Source organism: Pogona vitticeps, chromosome 3, assembly GCF_051106095.1.
Source record: "Pogona vitticeps strain Pit_001003342236 chromosome 3, PviZW2.1, whole genome shotgun sequence".
NCBI lineage: Eukaryota > Metazoa > Chordata > Lepidosauria > Squamata > Agamidae > Pogona > Pogona vitticeps.
The window spans coordinates 53,971,984-53,990,333 of record NC_135785.1 but is presented as its reverse complement, the minus strand read 5'-3'; the positions used below and the strand labels follow the sequence as shown (position 1 = coordinate 53,990,333).

Sequence of the window (18,350 nt, the reverse complement as noted above, 5' to 3'; positions counted from 1 at the left end):
ACACTAGCCTCTCTGGGTTACTCTACAGTTGTATTACAGTGGCATAAATTGAATCCAGCACCAGAAATAATTAATTTAAACAAATTGAAAACTTCCTATTTACCACTTTCAGGTTATGAGGCTCCCTAGGAATCCCTTTTGTCCCACAGAAGCTTTGGGAGCTCCAGGATGGGGTGGGGGTGGGGGAACCTTTAATAGTTCCAACAACAAAAAATCCACTGGATTGCCAACAGTGGAATCAAGACTGCTGACAACAATCTGGCAGCAGTTTTTGACTATTAAAGTGTGCTTCCAACCCACGTCCAAAGGGTGCCCAAAGATGAAAGAGATGCACAGTAAAACTGATTTCTAGACCTCTACGTATGGCGCATCTAGAACACTGATTTCTAAGCCACAGAAATTGTTGGACTTTATTGTACAATTACCTCTCCTATATGTTTGATGAAAAAACATATAGATATGGCTCAGTAGGATAATAGGGTTAAACAAGAATATGGGGAGACGATTGGACTACCACTTAAGCTATCAAAAGCTGTGAAATGGAAGGAATGGAAGCAGTTGTTGAAAATCATGAAGTGCGTGTTTATGTTTTCATGCTGATGGCCTACACAGAAAGAATTTGCAGCATAGTACAGTGGTGCCTCGCTTAACGATTGCTTTAACGAAAAATTCGCTTAGCTATTTTTTGTGGAGCATTTTACGATTCGTTTAACGATGTTCCCTATGGGCGATTTTCGCTTAGCAATATTCAGGACCATGCCTCGCATAGCGATGACAGTTTGGGTCCCCCTGTTTCGCTTAGCGATGTCCGTTTTTCGTTATTTTTAAAGTGTCTTAAACTGTTCAAAAACTGTTTAAAATGCTTGAATAGGTTTCAGTGCATTTCAATGGTTTTGACAGGTCCGTTTTTGCTATTTTTAAAGTGTCTTACAATGTTCAAAAACTGTTTAAAATGCTTGGAATCATTAGTGCACCTTGTAAAACCTTTGCAAACTTAATTTGGCTTTGTTCTGACTCTTCATTAATTTTTGGTGAATTTTTTTCCCCCATTGGAATGTCAAACCTACAGTTCAATGCATTCCAATGGGGGAACCGTGTTTCACTTAGCGATGTTTCCTGTGGCGATTTTCCCTTAAGGATGGTAATCCGTTCCCATTGGAACAGATTATCCGGTTTTCAATGCATTCCTATGGGAAATGGTGTTTTACTTAGCGATGTTTTCCCATAGCGATGCTTTTTTTTTTTTAACCAATTAACATCGCTAAGCGAGGTACCACTGTAATCTGAAAAGCTGTGTCATCCAAAGCTAATTATTTCTAGATAAAGTCAAAGGACAGAACTGAACCTAGCGGCTCAGCTTTGAAGATACTGTGAAAGGAGAGACATTAAAATAGAACTGTATTCAACACAAGAAATTTAATATTGAGGGTAGTGGAAATGTCAGAATATTCTAATAGATCAGAAGACTTCCTCTTTAAAAAATTGTGGAAGAAGTAAAGAGAATAACTAATCCGTTTTTGAAGAACATATTAGAATGTTGGAAAGAAAATAGATATATCCTAAGTCCACTTATTTCCCCATTACAACAAGTAGTGGAGACTCAGAACTTCCTCAAAATTGTTAAAATTAAACGTAAAGAAGTATTAGTAGCAAAAGGGTTAAATACAGTAATGAGTTGGATGCAAAAGATGAAAGATAAAAATACTATAAAGGAAATTTTAGGGCAAGAAGAAGGGATATCTTGGTTAAACATACTCCAAATGGAAAGTTGGACAAAGATGTTGATCAGAAAAGTAGGAGAAATTAGAAAGTTGACAAAATTTGAGGAGATTATTGAGCAAAGACAAACTCAAGGGGAAGGAAACAAAAGAAAGGGCACAGTTAGTGTAATCTAAAAGTTTTTAACACAAGCAGGATCTGAAAAAGCTATGATGAAAAATCAGTGGCAAGAAGATTTAGAGGAGGAGGTCAAAGTGAGGATTGGAATAAAATATGGTCACAAAGAATAATGAAGAATATGTTTATAAGGATAAAAGAAAATCATCACAAGTTTGCATGGAATGGTACTTTACTCCACCAAGACTGAATATAATAAAACTGAATATAATAAATAAAAAAGTACCATCTCAGTGCTGGAGATGTAAAAAAAGAAAAGGGGACCTATATGCATATGTGGTGGACTTGTGAAATAAGAAAGAAATAACGAGCACTGATTTTTAAAGAAATTAGAGAAATTATTGGATATAATATTCAAATATCACCAATTATTGCCTCCCCATAAGACGCACCTTTCCATAAGACGCACCGATTTTTTAGGAGAAGAAAACAGGAAAATATAATCTGTTTTCTTCGCTCCATAAGATGCACAGACTTTCCACCCCCCTGTTTTGTGGGGAAAAAGTGAGTCTTATGGTGCAAAAAATACAGTAATTAAGAATGACCATATTAAAAAAGAACAGAAAGAGTTAATTATTATAATGGTTAGAGCAGCAAGACTTGTATTTGAAAATAATTGAAATAGTGATAAGCAAATTAATCTTGAAGATTGGTACAAAGAAATGTGGAGTTTAGCAATTAATGAGAAACTAACATGTGAAATGAAAGTAAGAAGGGGAATGACAAAACATAATGATTTTAAAGAGTTATGGAATCTATATTTGAAATATGTCTTTGAAAGGTAAAGGTCATAAGCCAGAAGAAGAATCAATGTATTTTTGGAGTGGAATGGGATGAAAAGGGATTAAAATAATATTTTGGTTACCTAGTCCTGAGGGTGAAGGTGGCACTGGAGGGGAATTATAGGTGTACTGTATTGTATGTACAGTATACACATTTTATGTTAAGTGCTGTTATTATTAACTTTAATTTAAAAAAAATAACTGTCTACAACAGGACATTTTGTGGTGAGGGGTGTGTATGACATCAGAACATAGAGAAGCAAATTTGCTCAGGAATGGCCAGTTTAGGGACCCTAAAGAGTTTGAGAGTTGCCAAAAGAATGATGCAATGTTTCAGTGGAGAGAATGGTGTTGGGGACAGTCCAGTTAATTTTAAGAACATTGGGTTCAGCATCATGTTCTGCTAGTGATATTAGAAGAGAAGTTAGAAAGTAGCATATGAGATGATGCAGAATGTGCAGTAAGACTAGCCAATTTCACAGTCTGTTTACCAAGTGCTTTTAAATTTGCCTACAGGTGAAGCCACAATAAATACTGAAAGGAGAAGTGACTCCATGTCTAAAAAATTATAATAAAACATTTCCTTCAAACCCCACCTCAGATGTATTGGCTCTTACTACTACATGTTTTTGCTGCCACTTTGACATTTATTTATTTATTTTATTTATTTATTCAATTTATATGCCACCCACACTACCCAGAGATAGTGTCACTATGGGTTCATAGCCTGATTTTATGCTGTTCTTTCCTTCAGTTTAAATTTCACCAGTACTGAACTTAGAAAAATCTTGAACTGACACTGCAGAAAGTAGAATGAAAGGGACTAATTCTTAATCTAGTGCTTCTGTGTTCTGCAGTCCAACCTTTTAAATGTGTTAAGTAGTCAAACAATGGAATTGAAGCATAACAAGGAAGCAAAAAAATCATTACAGTTGCAAGTGTACTGCTCTCTCCTCCTCTCTTTTTAATATACTGTACTGTTTTTCCAAGTTAAAACTAAGCCCACAAATAATTTGTTACACACTTCTAGCACTTTATTTAAAATTGGATTCAGCTTTGATAGGTCTAAAGGTGACTATGAAAGAACAGCATAGTAGGCAAGAAAATACAGACGATATCAGTTCAGATTTAGATGTATCACATGGCAGTTTTATTTTTAGGTACGTTGGATAGCTGATTAAAAGGAATTGAATAATCATAGTAGTAAATCCAATTTAATGATATTTTCTTTTGTTTGGCATTGTGGCCTTTCTGATATGATTTTAAGAAAATTATTGGGACATTTTCAACCATCAAAATCTTGTGTCCAGTAAGTGAACAGAATGGTCTGGTCATTTTGAAAATTCACAAATAATTCCTTACAGTCCTTAAGGTTTTTATAGCTCTAATGTAACCTCTTGTTAAGAAAAATTAAGAAACAGCTCTGCTGAATGCAGATGTCTGTTACAAAAATAACCAGATGTCCTGATTATGAGAAGCAAATGTTCTTTGCTTAATATGTGGAAAATTATATTCAAAGGATCTTGGCTGTTTAAGTGTGAAAATAAGATTTTATACACATAAACTTGAAAGACCACTGACCAGCTAGCTTGTGAGGTTAGAAACCTTGAATACCTATGAAATGTACTACTTAACATTCTGTCTAAATTCCTGGAACATAAAAATAATGTAGGACTTGTTCTCAAAAGGTACTGTATTTAGTGGGCATATTGTCTTACACATAATGCTATCTAGGATTCTTTTTAAGGGCTGTGCACATCTTAGAAGAAGAAAAGACTCCTTGGAAAAAACCTTGATGTTAGGAAAGTATGACGGCAAGAGGAGAAGGGGACGACCGAGGATGAGATGGCTGGACAGTGTCTGCGAAGCAACGAACATGAAATTGACACAACTCTGGGAGGCAGTGGAAGATAGGAGGGCCTGGCGTGCTCTGGTCTATGGGGTCACGAAGAGTCGGACACGACTAAACGACGGCACATCTTAGACTATTTTGAAAATATTGTTTTTACATATAGGGAAGATTTTACATATGTGGCTATAGAAGACTGAAGTCTAAAGTATTTTAACAATCATAGTTCCAAGAAATGTAACTAGGAATGAACAAGGAATGACTTGATTGTGCTTTTTGAATTTGTGGGATTTTGATATGCCTTGTCACAGTGAAACATGCTAATGTGTTATTTCTGGAAATGCCACAAAATAAGAAAAACGTCATAATGATTGCATAAGATATCTTGTGATTCAGTGCAGTATGAAGGGGATAGAATCTAAAAACTGACCCCGTCTTCATCTCTTCAAACATGAATTCCTGATTTGGTTTGCAGAAGCTTGCCTTAAAGGGTAAATAGTTAGACTCTGTGAGTTTTGACACAGTTTCTTTAGTCAGCAAACCCATGTCCTAAGACAGTGTATCATTTTCTCAGAGAGAATAGTGAAGACTGTTAACTTTTCCAGCCTCTTCCCCAAACCAGTTACAGCTTAAACTGGATCCATGTTGTCTTAAATATCATCATGCCTTTACTTACATGAAGTTCCAAAGAGCTAGGAATTGGAACCTGCTGTAGATGAGTAGCAGTGGATTTAAGCAGTCTGTACATAAATTTCTCAATCAGAAAATTAGACACAGTTACTGTGATCCATATCACAATGTCCCTTTTGTTGACGATAATTCCTGGGGGATAGGGCAACGCTCAGTAGTCTATTAGCTTTGGTTTGTTTCAGCTTGGCCTTGCATCCTCATTCTACTTTCCAAAGTAGAATTGCTTTGGGGGCATAAGTATCTAATTCCTCATGGAGTGGGTGAAGGAAGTCTTCTAAATGATTTAATTAGATAGTGAGCCCATAAGTTTTATAAGCTGTTTACATTTTCTTTCACATAAGCTCTATCAGTTTTCAGACTCAAGCTTTTTGAAATAGCTGAGATTTATAAACTGCCAAACTGCATTTATGAAATCGGGATGCTGACGGTCCCTTTACAGTAGCAGGGCTCTTGGATTCATCTATCACTTACAAAGGTTATTGGAAAGGGACTACATGAGTTTTACTCTCCTGCAACCATTAGACTGGCATTTATTTCCCCCTCCTCTTTAATCTATGTGTGGCAGAGTCACAAGGTAATTCAAATGAATTTTTCCAGCCTGCTTACGTTCATCCTTTGTGCTATCCCATAAGATGCTGAAATTGTACTGGAAACACACAGAAATCTCACTCCTGGAATACTGGGAAGCCAAGCATTTAAACTCCCCCCCCAATTGTTGGGAATGTCATGTTTGACCTTTACAGTGTCCTTTGGCTGCTTATGAAATTAGTTAAAAACTGATTAGTTGGGCTACTACTGTGTCTCAGTTCTGAAGGCCAGACATGTTGGTGTCAGGCTCTATGCATTTAATCCTTACTAATATACTTCATTCCCTCCCCATCCACATATTCCTGTCTCTGAAATAATGTACATTCATACATGGTGGTTTGCATTAAGTCCTACTTGTTTGGAAGAGATTTGTTTGTCACCAGGAGCTCTGCCAAAATAAGAGACTATATGACAAGATATGTGTAACTGGTTTTCTCCCCCTCAAAGCACCATGCATCTTCCTTATTGGATGTAGGTTTTTAAAGGCAACAACATTTTTAAAGACCAATTCTGTACAAATTCTGGCCTCTGGGATAATGACAAGTGTCTTGCCTGCATAAACTATATATATCCTTTTGAGGTCTCCACACACCTAGTTTCCCTCAAGCTCATCATCTCTGTCAGGTTAATCAATAGGCACCGTATGGCAGAGGGTCAGTAATCAGTGTCATCATGCCTTTAAATCGTGTTGAAAATTTGCTTAAAGCCTGGGCCAATTAACATCGAGATGATGAATGGATGGGTAGATGGGAAGAGCCTTGTGCTTGGGGGCTTTGTGCAAAGGAGATGCTCAGCTGTTGAGCAGCCGACACCAGCGAATAAAATCAGCCATTCATGTGAGCTCAGTCCACCCACTCTTAATGATAATGTCAATCTAGCAAAATATATACACATTGGAGTTGTCATGAGTTCATAAATCAAAGGAGTTTGTCAAAGGCATTCAGATTAACGAGGCAGCAGCAATAACAAGTCAAATTTGCATAGAGAATTGCCCGAATCTCAGTAAATTATGATCCTGTTTTTCATTTGATTATTTGCTAATGTCTCAAGAGGGAGAATGATTATATTAGCATGCAAAATCTACTCCAGAAGTAGGAATCGGAGGTACAGCCGACCAGCTCACTACGACAATTAATCAGTTTCTGCATACTAGCATGAACGCACAAGGCCCAGAAATGAACTCCTTTTATTATTATTTCTCCTTGCTACTGATCCAAATGGTTCAGCTTGACAGCGAGTTTATATTGCTTTAACAGTGTTCTGAATTGTGCCTGCAGGCAAGACATAGTTATGCAGCTATAACCAACCTATCCATCTGCCAACCAGATTGGAATTCTCCTATCCAAAGCTTCCATTAACCCCCACTGACAGCTCCAAACAGGATTAAGGATTTGAAAACAGAAAAAAAATGTTCTCTGCATAGACATGGTTTCTTTCTTTCTCCATCTCTTTTTCTCACATATAGTTATTTGAAAAATTGTTGCATCAGTATGGTTTTATAATTAGTGCTGGCAAACAAAGTCCTCCGCTCCCTTCCTGTGAAAAGCATCTCCCCAGTTGGCATGGTGATTGCAATTCCTGCTGTGAGATAAAGGTTGTCTTAAAGGGGGTTCCCGTCAGTTGATGGTCCTATGGAATGTTTTCTCCCACCCACTGCATTTAATTCCAAAATTTGTTTGAGAGGTTTCTGAGGAAGAAATTTGTGGTATTACAGTTTAGATCCTTGTGTAATTGTGGTGATGTTAGAAGGAAAGGAGAAGCTGTCGAGTTTCATAACACATGGCACTTTCTTAAGAAACTGTGAGTTGGGAGAGCTATGTCATTTACATATTCTTTGTTAATTAGAGAGTAAAGCCCTCCCACACAGATTGGATTTGCCAAGAATCTCTTAATAGACAATTATTATCTAAAAATAAAGAACTGTCTTGAAACATGCTCCTCTGATATCGGTATTGGAAAATATAAGCAATCTTTTCCTCCCTGCTGACAATTAAATTATTGCCTACAATTAAGATAAAATTGTGGATTTCAGACCCAGTTCATATATTTAGCTGTTCTAAACATTCTGATTGTTTCTTGTTTTTCAGTCTGCATGGCAGCCTTCCCTAACATGGTACTCTGATAATGTGCTAATCTGCAACTCTAACCCTACAGTTATACCAACATATCTAAAGACATCAAGATGGGGAAGTCTCTGTTTTGTGTGCTAGAAAGGTAATTAAATGTAATATAAGAGTTCCATGGACAAAGGCTAAGGAAGTTTACACTTACTGTCTTCCTTATGGTCCTTTTACATAACAAAAAGTTTGATGCAAGCATTGTTAATTTGGGATATTTGTATTCGGTATCCCACCTACATCATCCCATTGTTCTTCTGAGGATCATTTTGTGAACTTCGGATCTTTGTGATCGTCCAAGTACTGTTCATTCACTGATAACATATGTGTTGAATTTAAGATATTTGATTTCTCCTTGCAGTCCAGAAAAATGCTAGATGTGAGGAAAGATTACTGGTTCTTTATCATGGTCTCTGTGAACGCACACATATGGGTATTGTCTGCGCCTGCGCTGACTCTCTCGGAAGATTCTAGAGCTAAAAGTAACAATTTTGTGGTGTGATCCTCCGTGAGGTATATGCTCCTCCTACCCACCATCTTCCTCAGTTCCTTTTTTCCGCTGAGCTGAACAGTTCTCAGGAAAACTAGAGTGCTTCGCTTTTGCCTTTAGGCTATTTTTTCCAGGCTCTTTGAGCTTTTGTTTGCAGTTTATCACTTAGTTAGTGATCCTCCTAGCCTTTTGTTAGCCTAAATTGGCTTCCCCGCTGGTTTCCCCCCCTTCCCCCTCCCTTTCCCCGTTTTCCTTCTCTAACTCGCCTTGAATGGCCTCACCATCGCCTTTCAAGCACTGTACAACGTGTGCAAACAAAATCGCACTCTCAGACGGCCACAAACAGTGTCTTTTTTGTCTGGGCGAGGAGCACCAGACCCACTTGTGCCCTGCTTGCAAAAACCTTACCAAGCCGGCACTTAAGCAGAGACTCCAAAGACTCAGATCTTACCTTTGGCAAACGGCCATGAACCCTCCTGCTACGTCCTCAGAGGTGGCTAGATCTCCCGCTCTCTCAGCAGACCGGATTCCAGCAGGTCAATCTACTCTGATTCCATTTTCGTGCTACTAGCTAAGGACACTGTTGAGAAAGCAAAGTCTTCTGGTAAGCACAAAATGCCTTTTTCTGGGAAAGCTCGACCCGAGGTGGGGCCGAAAAAGAAACAGAAACCTGCTTCCAAGAGGCCCAGGAGGGAGAAGCCTCCTGCTGTGGAGCCCCCTCTACCCTTATTACCTTCTCCCATTCTCGAGGAGTCCTCGAGGGAAGCCCCCTATCTAATCTCAGATGGAGATGAGCCCCATGAACCAGCGGGTCCTTCTTCGATTCCCCTCAGTACTCCGAGCATTGGCCTCAACGCGGCTGCGTCACAGTCCAGCCCGGCCTCAGCCCATTCCAACCCCGAATCAGGGCGGGCAGTTGAAAGCTCGGCATCAGAACCGGAGGCTCCCCCTTCTTCTCCGCGAAAGAAAACGGAGAAACGAAAGCACTTTCCCGCCGAGGCCCATCGCGCCCCAGGGCGATTTTTGCCACTTTCCGATGGCGCCCTTCCAGTGCTTTGACTCCTATATCTGGCAGTCCTTCTATGATTGGTACCAGCCCGATCAAGCTAAGCACCCCCGACTGACGCCGGACCCCCCCTTTGGCAGCCCCTTCCATGGATCTGCATCGGTCCCATACGATGGCCCCTGGTACAGTGGCCCCATCACTCTTGCTGCACCCCATTGCATCGTCTGCACCGGCCATGAGACATGCTACGGTCCCTTCGGCCCCAATTTCACGCCCTACCCCGGCGCCAGACCCGATTCCCTCTCGGGATCATTTCGAGACTGTACTGACACAGCGACACCAAGCCCCACCAACTGAGGGCCTTGCCCAATCTGACTACCCTTCCTCCCCGGGGTCACCAGTTTCTACGGAGCCACAGCACTCCGAATCCTCTCAGGAGCCTGACCTGCCTCCTCCACCCCCCCGGTACGAGGGGCAGTCACACCTCGTCTTCTTTGGACAATTTTTCCTCTTACACCCACTTGGTGTTCCAGATGGCACAAGCCCTAAATCTTGATGCAGAACAGCCTCCACCCGTTGATGTCGACCCAGTGTTTGATGACATCAACCAAGAACGGGTTGCTCCATTGAGCCTACCCTTTAATAAGTCTATCCTTCGACTCATTAAGGACACCTGGGGAAAACCCCCTTCCACTATGCAGATTTCTTGCCGTACTGATGGCCTTTACAGAACCCACGGCGCCAAGGCTGAATTCCTTACTAGGCATCCAGTGCCAAATTCCATCATCATGGAATCGAGTCAAGCTTGAGCCCATGCCAAGGCCAAACCTATCCTTACCAATAAGGATGGCAAAAAGCTGGACACGTTGTCCAAACGAATTTACTCCTTACAAGCCTTTTTACTTCGAAGCATCAGCTACCAAGCGACAATGGGCGCCTTCCAGCGTCACCTCTGGAACCAAATTCTTCCATTGCTTGATGTGATCCCTGAACCTGTCAGGACTGACCTCATTAATATTCATGCCCAGGCCATCCCCCTGGCTAAATATCAGATGGTTACGGCCTGACACGCTGCCGAAGAGGCTGCCAAAACTCTAGTCACTTCCATCTCCATCCATCGCCACGCCTGGCTCAAATCCTCAACTATCTTGGACGACACCAAGTCCAGAATCAAGGATCTCCCCTTCGACGGTGTTGGTCTCTTCAACCAGTCGACCGATGACACCATGGAGGACTTTCATAAGAAACGCAAAACCACGCGTTCTTACTCGGTCCAACCGTTTACCTCTTACCAATGACCGTTTTATCACTTGGGTCAGCTCTACCCCAAGCAATACCAATCTCAACATTTTCAGCCTTACAGGCAATACTGCCCGCAGCAAACTGACAGATCGCTGCTGGCCCCGCAACCTCTCATGGCATCATACAAGCAGCAATCCTTTCCGTGTCGCCGCCAGTCCTTTCATAAAGGACAACGAAAGGGTAAGCAGTATTGACATTCATCCCTACCACCCTCACCTCCGGCCCCCTCTGACCTCTACCAGGTTGGCCCCCTTCTTTCACCTATGGCAATCCATTACTTCTGACAAATGGGTTTTGTCCATAATAGCACGTGGCTACCTCATAGAGTTTTCCACCTTACCCCCTTTGGGGTTTGTTACACCTCATACTCCTCCACCCTGCAGGACGAGGTTACCAAGCTCATTCAAAAGAGCACCATTTCTCCAGGCCCACCATCGGACTCTCACAATGGCTTCTGTTCCAAGTACTTTACCGTCCCCAAAAAGGACAAAGGACTTCGTCCTATCTTGGACTTCACTCATCTCAACTGCTTCATATCTCCCCGCAAGTTTCGCATGCTTACGTTGGACTCTATTATCCCTTTGCTTTCGCAGGGAGACTGGTTCATAATCATCAACCTGCAGGATGCATACTTTCACATTTCCATTCATCCGGACCATTGGAAATTCCTCTGGTTCCACTTCAACGGCATCACCTACCAGTTCTCCGCACTCCCATTCGGGCTCTCTACTGCCCCCGGACTTTCATAAAGTGTATGGCACCGGTGGCCGCCTTTCTCCGGCTTCGCAGTATAAATGTATATCCCTACATCAACGATTGGCTTATCGTGGCGGCATCATACCACGATGCCATACGGGCCCGGGACATGACACTTCACACCCTGCATGCCCTCGGTCTCAGGGTCAACATCGAAAAATCTCGTCTGATCGCAAAGTTCATCGGCATAGAGATAGACTCCATCCGAGCGTGGGCGCTCCTATTTTTATTTATTATTTCTTTTATTTATACCCCGCCTATCTGGTCAGTTAAGACCACTCTAGGCGGCTACCCCTCAAGAGAATCGCAAAAATCCAAAAAGCAATTCAGCTCTTTCAAAACCATCAGTCTGTCTCCGCCCACCACGCCCAGCACCTCCTCGGGCTCATGGCATCGACGATCCCTGCAGGCCTGGTTCCTTTCCCTCTTCAATCCAGTGACGGAGCATCCATACTCTCTATTGAGCGTAACGCCAGAACAAGCCTCCCAACTCGATTGGTGGACTTCCCCACACAATCTCCTCATCAGCAGGTCTTTTTACCTACTGCGACCGTCCATACAGGTCACAACCGACGCCAGCCCTTCGGGCTGGGGGGCTCACTGCCAACAGCACAAGGTCCACAGACTATGGTCAGCACAGGAGCTTCCGCTCCACATAAATCACCTGGAACTGCTAACCATCATCAAAGCGTTCCATGCCTTCCTTCTCCTCATATGGGGCCGAATAGTGCAGTTGGCAACGGACAACAAGGCGGCACACACTCCCCCTCTCTCCTCTACCTAGCTGTCGACCTTTGGGAGTGGTGCTATTCCAACCATGTCTTTCCCATTGCCGTCCATATCTCCACGGATGACAACACCTTGGCGGACTGACTCAGTTGACTCCCAACTCGGACACACGAGTGGACTCTCAACGATGTCATATTTCGACAGCTGTGCCGCAGATGGGGCAGTCCTTCACTGGACCTTTTTGCTTCCCAAACCAACAAAAAATGTCCCCGCTTCTGCTCCAGAGCAGGCAGAGACAGCGCCTCCCTCGGGGATGCGTTCCTCATAGACTGGTCCCAAGACCTCCTTTACGCGTTCCCTCCGCTTCCCCTCATTCAGAGGGTCATCCTTTGCCTCTGACACAACGGAGCCAACGCGATCCTCATAGCCCCATTCTGGCCTTGCCAGCCATGGTTCACTCACCTGGTCACGATGTGGTCGGACATGGTCCGCCTTCCTCTCCATCCAGATCTCCTCTCACTGGACCACGGCCTCGACCTTCACCTCAATGTCGCCTCTCTCAGTCTTTCAGCTTGGAGGATACTCCCGAGGTGATGCAGGTCCTCCTTCAAGCCCGTAAGCCTTCTACCACTCTCCTATATGAGAATAAGTGGAAATCCTTCCTGAAATACACTCACGACAACGGCTTACCTGCTGTACCCGTCTCCCTAAAGACTGTGCTTACTTACCTTCTTCACCTCTTTGAGTTCGGTCTCTCTCAATCCTGTCAGTGATTATGGCTCACCAGCCAGACGACTCACCTTCTTCCAAGTTGTTTTCCCACCCAACTGTTAAGAAATTTCTTAAGGCACTTAACAATATGCGCCCCCCCGGCAACGCATCACTCCCCAGTAGTCGCTGCAACTGGTTCTCAACGCCCTTATGTGGCATCCTTTCGAACCTATGGCGTCTATTGACTTTAGGTTCCTCACCTTCAAAGCGGCCTTCTTAGTTGCTATTACATCGGCCAAAAGAGCCAACGAGCTCGCAGCCCTACAGGCTGATCCTCCCTTTATTCAGTTCCACCCTGATAAAGTGACTCTTTACTTTGATGTTTGTTTTCTCCCTAAAGTGGTCTCCGACTTCCACCTCAATCAGCCCATCATACTTCCGTGCTTTTTCAAATCCCCATCTTCACCCCTGGAACATATGCTCCACAACCTCGATGTCAGACGTGCTTTGGCCTTCTATGTCGAAAGGACTAAATCCATCAGGAAATCTAACAAACTTTTCCTGTGTTTCCATGGCCCAAACAAGGGGCATTCAGCCTCTTCTCAAACTATAGCACGCTGGATAGTACAGACTATTTCTCTTGCCTACAGCCTGTTGGGGAAAACTCCTCCACAGCATCTGACAGCTCATTCTACCAGAGCGTTGTCCACCTCTGCTGCCTTTCACCGTGGCACCGAGGTCCCTGACTTATGCTGTGCTGCCACTTGGTCCACGCCATCAACGGTCGTCAAACACTATCGGCTGGATGTCAGAGCACGCCAAGATGCTGCATTCGGCAGAGCTGTCCTGTCATCCTTCTTACCGTGACAACCCACCAACCGGTAAGTGCAGCTTGCTAGTCACCCATATGTGTGCATTCACAAAGACCACGAAAAAGAGAAAGAGGTTACTTACCTGTAACCATGGTTCTTTGAGTGTTCTCTGTGAATTCACACAACCCACCCATCCTTCCCCACTATTTGTCACGGGTTAATTGGATACTTAATTAATTGTTTCCTTCGCACCTGGCGGATAATAGGAACTGAGGAAGATGGTGGGTGGGAGGAGCATATACCTCATGGAGGATCACACCACAAAATTGTTACTTTTAGCTCTAGAATCTTCCGAGAGAGTCAGCACAGGTGCAGACAATACCCATATGTGTGAATTCACAGAGAACCACTCAAAGAACCATGGTTACAGGTAAGTAACCTTTTTATTACTGGTACAGTTCAAATCCCATTGTTTATAGAACAGACAAGGGAAGAAGAAGGTACATGGGATTTTCTGATATATTTCTAGGTGGTTTATAGTGGATTGGTGAGGTTTTGGTTTTTAGTTGTTTAGCAATAGGAAGAATATGAATTAACTTATCTAAATTAGGCTTCAGTCTTAGAAATGCAGAGCTAGAAGGGACCCTATGGATCATCAAGTCTAGCCTTTGTCAGGGAGGCACAGTGGGGAATCAAACTCTGAATGTCTTGCTCCACAGCGAGATACCTAACTTAGTGAGACAACCAGCCAGTGGTTGATATGATAGCTATTTGAAGGGCTGTGATATGAAAGATGGAGCAGGCTTGTTTTTTTTAGGTCTAAAACAGGGGTCTCAAACATGTGGCCTGGGGGCCATTTGCGGCCCACCGGACAATAGTTTGTGGCCCCCACCTTGCCTGCCCCCCTGAAGTGCCCACGCGTCCTCTGCTGTCAAGAGTCAGAAAAAGCCTCACCTTGCTTGCCGGCTCTCTCCCAAGACAGCGCCTCTTACACCTTCCATCCGGAACTGCAGCCTGCCAGCCAGCCCGCTTGTCTGCTGGCTGGCAGGCTGCAGTTCCGGATGGAGGGTGCAAGAGGCGCTGTCTTGTGGGAGAGCCGGCGAGCTACGCGCGCTGCCGGCCCTTTTCCCCGAGCGCCTGAGCCGCTGCTGAGCGATGCCTGAGGGTGGAGCTTGCTCCCTGCCCGTCCTCGAAGAGTGCCTCCAAGCCACCAACAGCAGTCGCCGCCGCCGCCTCTTCCAGGGAAGGGGCTCTCTGGCTCTCTTTCTCTCTCGGCACCCCCAGCACCAGCCCGGCCAGCGGCCGCCTCAGCGCCTGGCGGTGCTTCCTCCTCCTCCTCTTCATCCTGCTTCAGCCACCTCGGCTCTGGAGGCTGTCTGGGCTCACCTTGCAAAGTTTGCTCCTCTGTTGTGGTGCAGGTAGCTGCTGCTGTTGAGTGCGCCTTTTTTTGACAGTCTTTTGTTAAAGAAAGCATTCACAAAACTGTAGGAACTAAGTGGGCAAGTTAGTGAGGAGCAGTACCTAGGCCAATGATGGCGAACCAATGGCACGCGGAGCCCTTTCTGCCAGTACACGAGGCATAAGTCGCCGGCTCGCTACTCCCCCCTCCCCCCTGCAGCGAAACCTGAGCAGGTGGCTGCAACCGCGGTGCTGGTGCCTGGACTGGCGGTGGATCAGGATCCGGAGCAGCTGGTGCTGGCGCCAGATCCAGAGTGGGGTCTCAATGCACCTCCATGCCTGGGATTCCCCCTCCTGCCACCACTTCCAGTTCTGCTGCCTCCACTTCCTGTTCCACCACCCCCTGTTTTTTCCTCCCCCAATTTGGGCATGGGAGCCCAAAAAGTTTCACCACTACTGACCTAGACATATGCATATCTGCTAGCTGTTTAAGACTATTAAAAGAGGCTTACCATTGAGAATAATTTTCGGTCTCTTCCTCAGAAATGTTCAAAAAGTTGTTGTCTACCTGAAAGCAAGACTTTTGGTTTCTAAGCAGTTGGTTGCATCTTTGCTGCTTCTTAAGAAGCATAATGTTTTCCAGTCTTTCAGTATTTGCCAAGCGTAACTTAACTTGCTGACAAAAGTGCAGGAACAGTGCTCCTCTTTAATAGTCTGCTGTGTTGGAGCAGTAGAATGGGGCGACAGCAAGCTGTGAGCCACCATATGCACTTGGCAGTCATTGTCTGGTCTTTGTTCAGCCAACCTCTTAGTCTTGCCACCTATAAAGATAATGAATAAAACAAATGCTTCAAATTAGCTGTTTAGTTTCAAGAAAGAAATTGGTAAACTTGAAGCATGTTGGGACAGGCAACATAAAGGCAATAGAATTCTGTGGCTTTGGGTGATGCATTTCACTCCGAATGAAGGCCAAGGAGCAGTAAGAGTGATGAACTCTGAAAAGATACTGTAAATCTCTTCAGTGTGCTTTTACTTCTTATACTGTACTGTACTTGGTTGTTAGCCTAAAATATAATGTGTCTACTTGCTTTATGTTTACTCATGTCCACTATTTTTTGTAATTTAGTATTTCTCCCGATTTGTTATTTATTAAAGGTTTTTGTTGTTATTGTTTGTTTTGTTTTTGGTCATTCAAGTGCAGAAGCTTTCTTAGAAACTTACATATACAATGAGTGGTAATGTATTTTTGTCTACTCCTTCCTGTTCACTCCCTTCATGGAGTCTCTTGCCTTCTCTCCATTTGGATTAGTCCAAAAGCCTGTTGGGTAGAAATCCTATCTCTAAAACATTTATTCACTCATTAACAAAGCTACTGCCTTCCTCTTGAACTCTAAAAGAGCTTCCAGGATACCTAGTACCACTGCTAGTGTTTGTTTTCAAAATATTAAGGTATATTGTCATACTGCCATGGTGCTTTAAAGTTCTCTTTGGCCGTCTGTATATTAGTCTACCATTCAAACTTGTGTTTTCCCACAATCAATGTTATTATTTTTATAGTTGTTTCCATTCTATATTTCTAAATCCTTTGGTACATGCTTTTCACTCTTATAATAAGATTTGGGAAGGTACCAAACAATATAAATCAATCCCTATTTCTGCATTACGTCTGTAAATATAACTCTGTGATATCTACTTAAAGTGGTATCAGCTCATCTCAGGTACTCAGATACATTTGGATGACCATACATGTTTTTGGGCTGCAACTTCCATAACCTCCCGTTAGCATGTACAGTGACAGGATGATAAGAATTGTAGTTCAGCAAGATATAAGGACTTAAGGTTGGGAACTACAAAGTGCTAGATAATGTTGTGTAAGTCAACAATGCAATTTTACTGATGAAGTTGCATAGATCTGATTCAATGCACTGCCCTAACAGGAGACTATGTGAGGAGCACATCTAAGCCCTTCTCATTGAATAGGAGAAGTAGAGAAGGGTTACAAGAAAAGAATTTTGGGACCTTAAAAATAAGAACATACATTTCATTGTACGTTTTTGTGGGTTACAACCTACTTCCTCAAACACATGGTATGAAATATTTTGTGATATGTTTATATACTGTATGCTTTGTGGGGCTGTAGAGCTCCTGTTTATATTCTATATAGACTTATCGCTAAATATTTCATTCCTTGTGTCTTGGGAAGTAAATTGTAATCCATGAAAACTCAAACTGAAATAAATATATTAATCTTTAAGGAGACACAGTACTTATTTTTATTTTTTACTAGGTTTTTGTTCTACCTACTGAAACAGACTTACATGGCTATCTGTTCTAAAATTACCCATGTGGGTAATCAGATACTCTTGTTGGTAGAGAGAGGTGGATACGGGGATTATATAATTTCCACTCTGATATGATGTCTTGTTCAGAAGGCTTCAAAGCTTAGTGACAGAGCAAATTATGTACTTTTGTTCTATTCCTTGCATTTCAAATTGAAGGATCCTAGTTAGCACATCTGGGAAAAGATCTCTGCCTGAAACCATGATGATCTGATGCCATTCAGAATAAGTTGTACTAGATGAATGAACCACTTGTCAAACCTAATATGAAGGTAGTTGTTCATAGAAGGTTCTTGATGTTTAAAAGTTAAACTGAGTCCATGGATATGTTAACTAAACAAGTACCTGAATTCATTTAGAACTGACTAGAGAAGATAATAGTACTTCTGTATTTAATAATTTATATATATATGTTATCATTGTAACACCAAGAGTAGACTGTTAGTCTTGTCCAAACTTTAACATCGACACACAATCAACGACGATAGTCATTATGATTAGCAGTTTTATTATTATTTATGAAGTGTATTTAAGGATATTGTTTATATCCTGCCCTGTTATAATACAGTCTCAGAGTGAGTACAAGAACAAGCAGGTAAAATAATTTAAGCAATTTACACTAATAGACATTACAAAAAATGATTCATGGTTGAATGACTGTAACACATAGGAAGTGTTTTAGAAATTTTTATTGTGCAATACAGTGACTGTTTGGTTAAAGCCCCACTGAATATTTTGAACCAGTAGTAGATCCTGTTTCTGTATGTGTCCGTATTTTAAACCGTGGTTCCTTCATCAGTTTCATCTTCTTCCAGTAGGCAAAGCAGTCCTAGTCATCGTTGTTGTTAACCATGTATTGTTATCTTTTGCTATTAGAAAAGAGAT

General features: G+C 42.6%; 1 protein-coding gene across 9 annotated transcripts in view; it reads left to right on the top strand.

Annotated features, from left to right (window-relative positions):
* Positions 1 to 18,350, top strand: part of BTRC (beta-transducin repeat containing E3 ubiquitin protein ligase) — a 204,153-nt gene that overhangs the window by 72,727 nt on the left and 113,076 nt on the right. The window contains exon 1 of one of the 9 annotated variants that reach the window (XM_020790759.3): positions 7,893 to 8,019. The exons of the other annotated variants lie outside the window; for them this stretch is intronic. The gene's annotated coding sequence lies outside the window, so the exon portion shown is untranslated. Of the gene's footprint in view, positions 1 to 7,892; positions 8,020 to 18,350 lie in introns of those variants that run through there. 9 annotated transcript variants of the gene reach the window in all.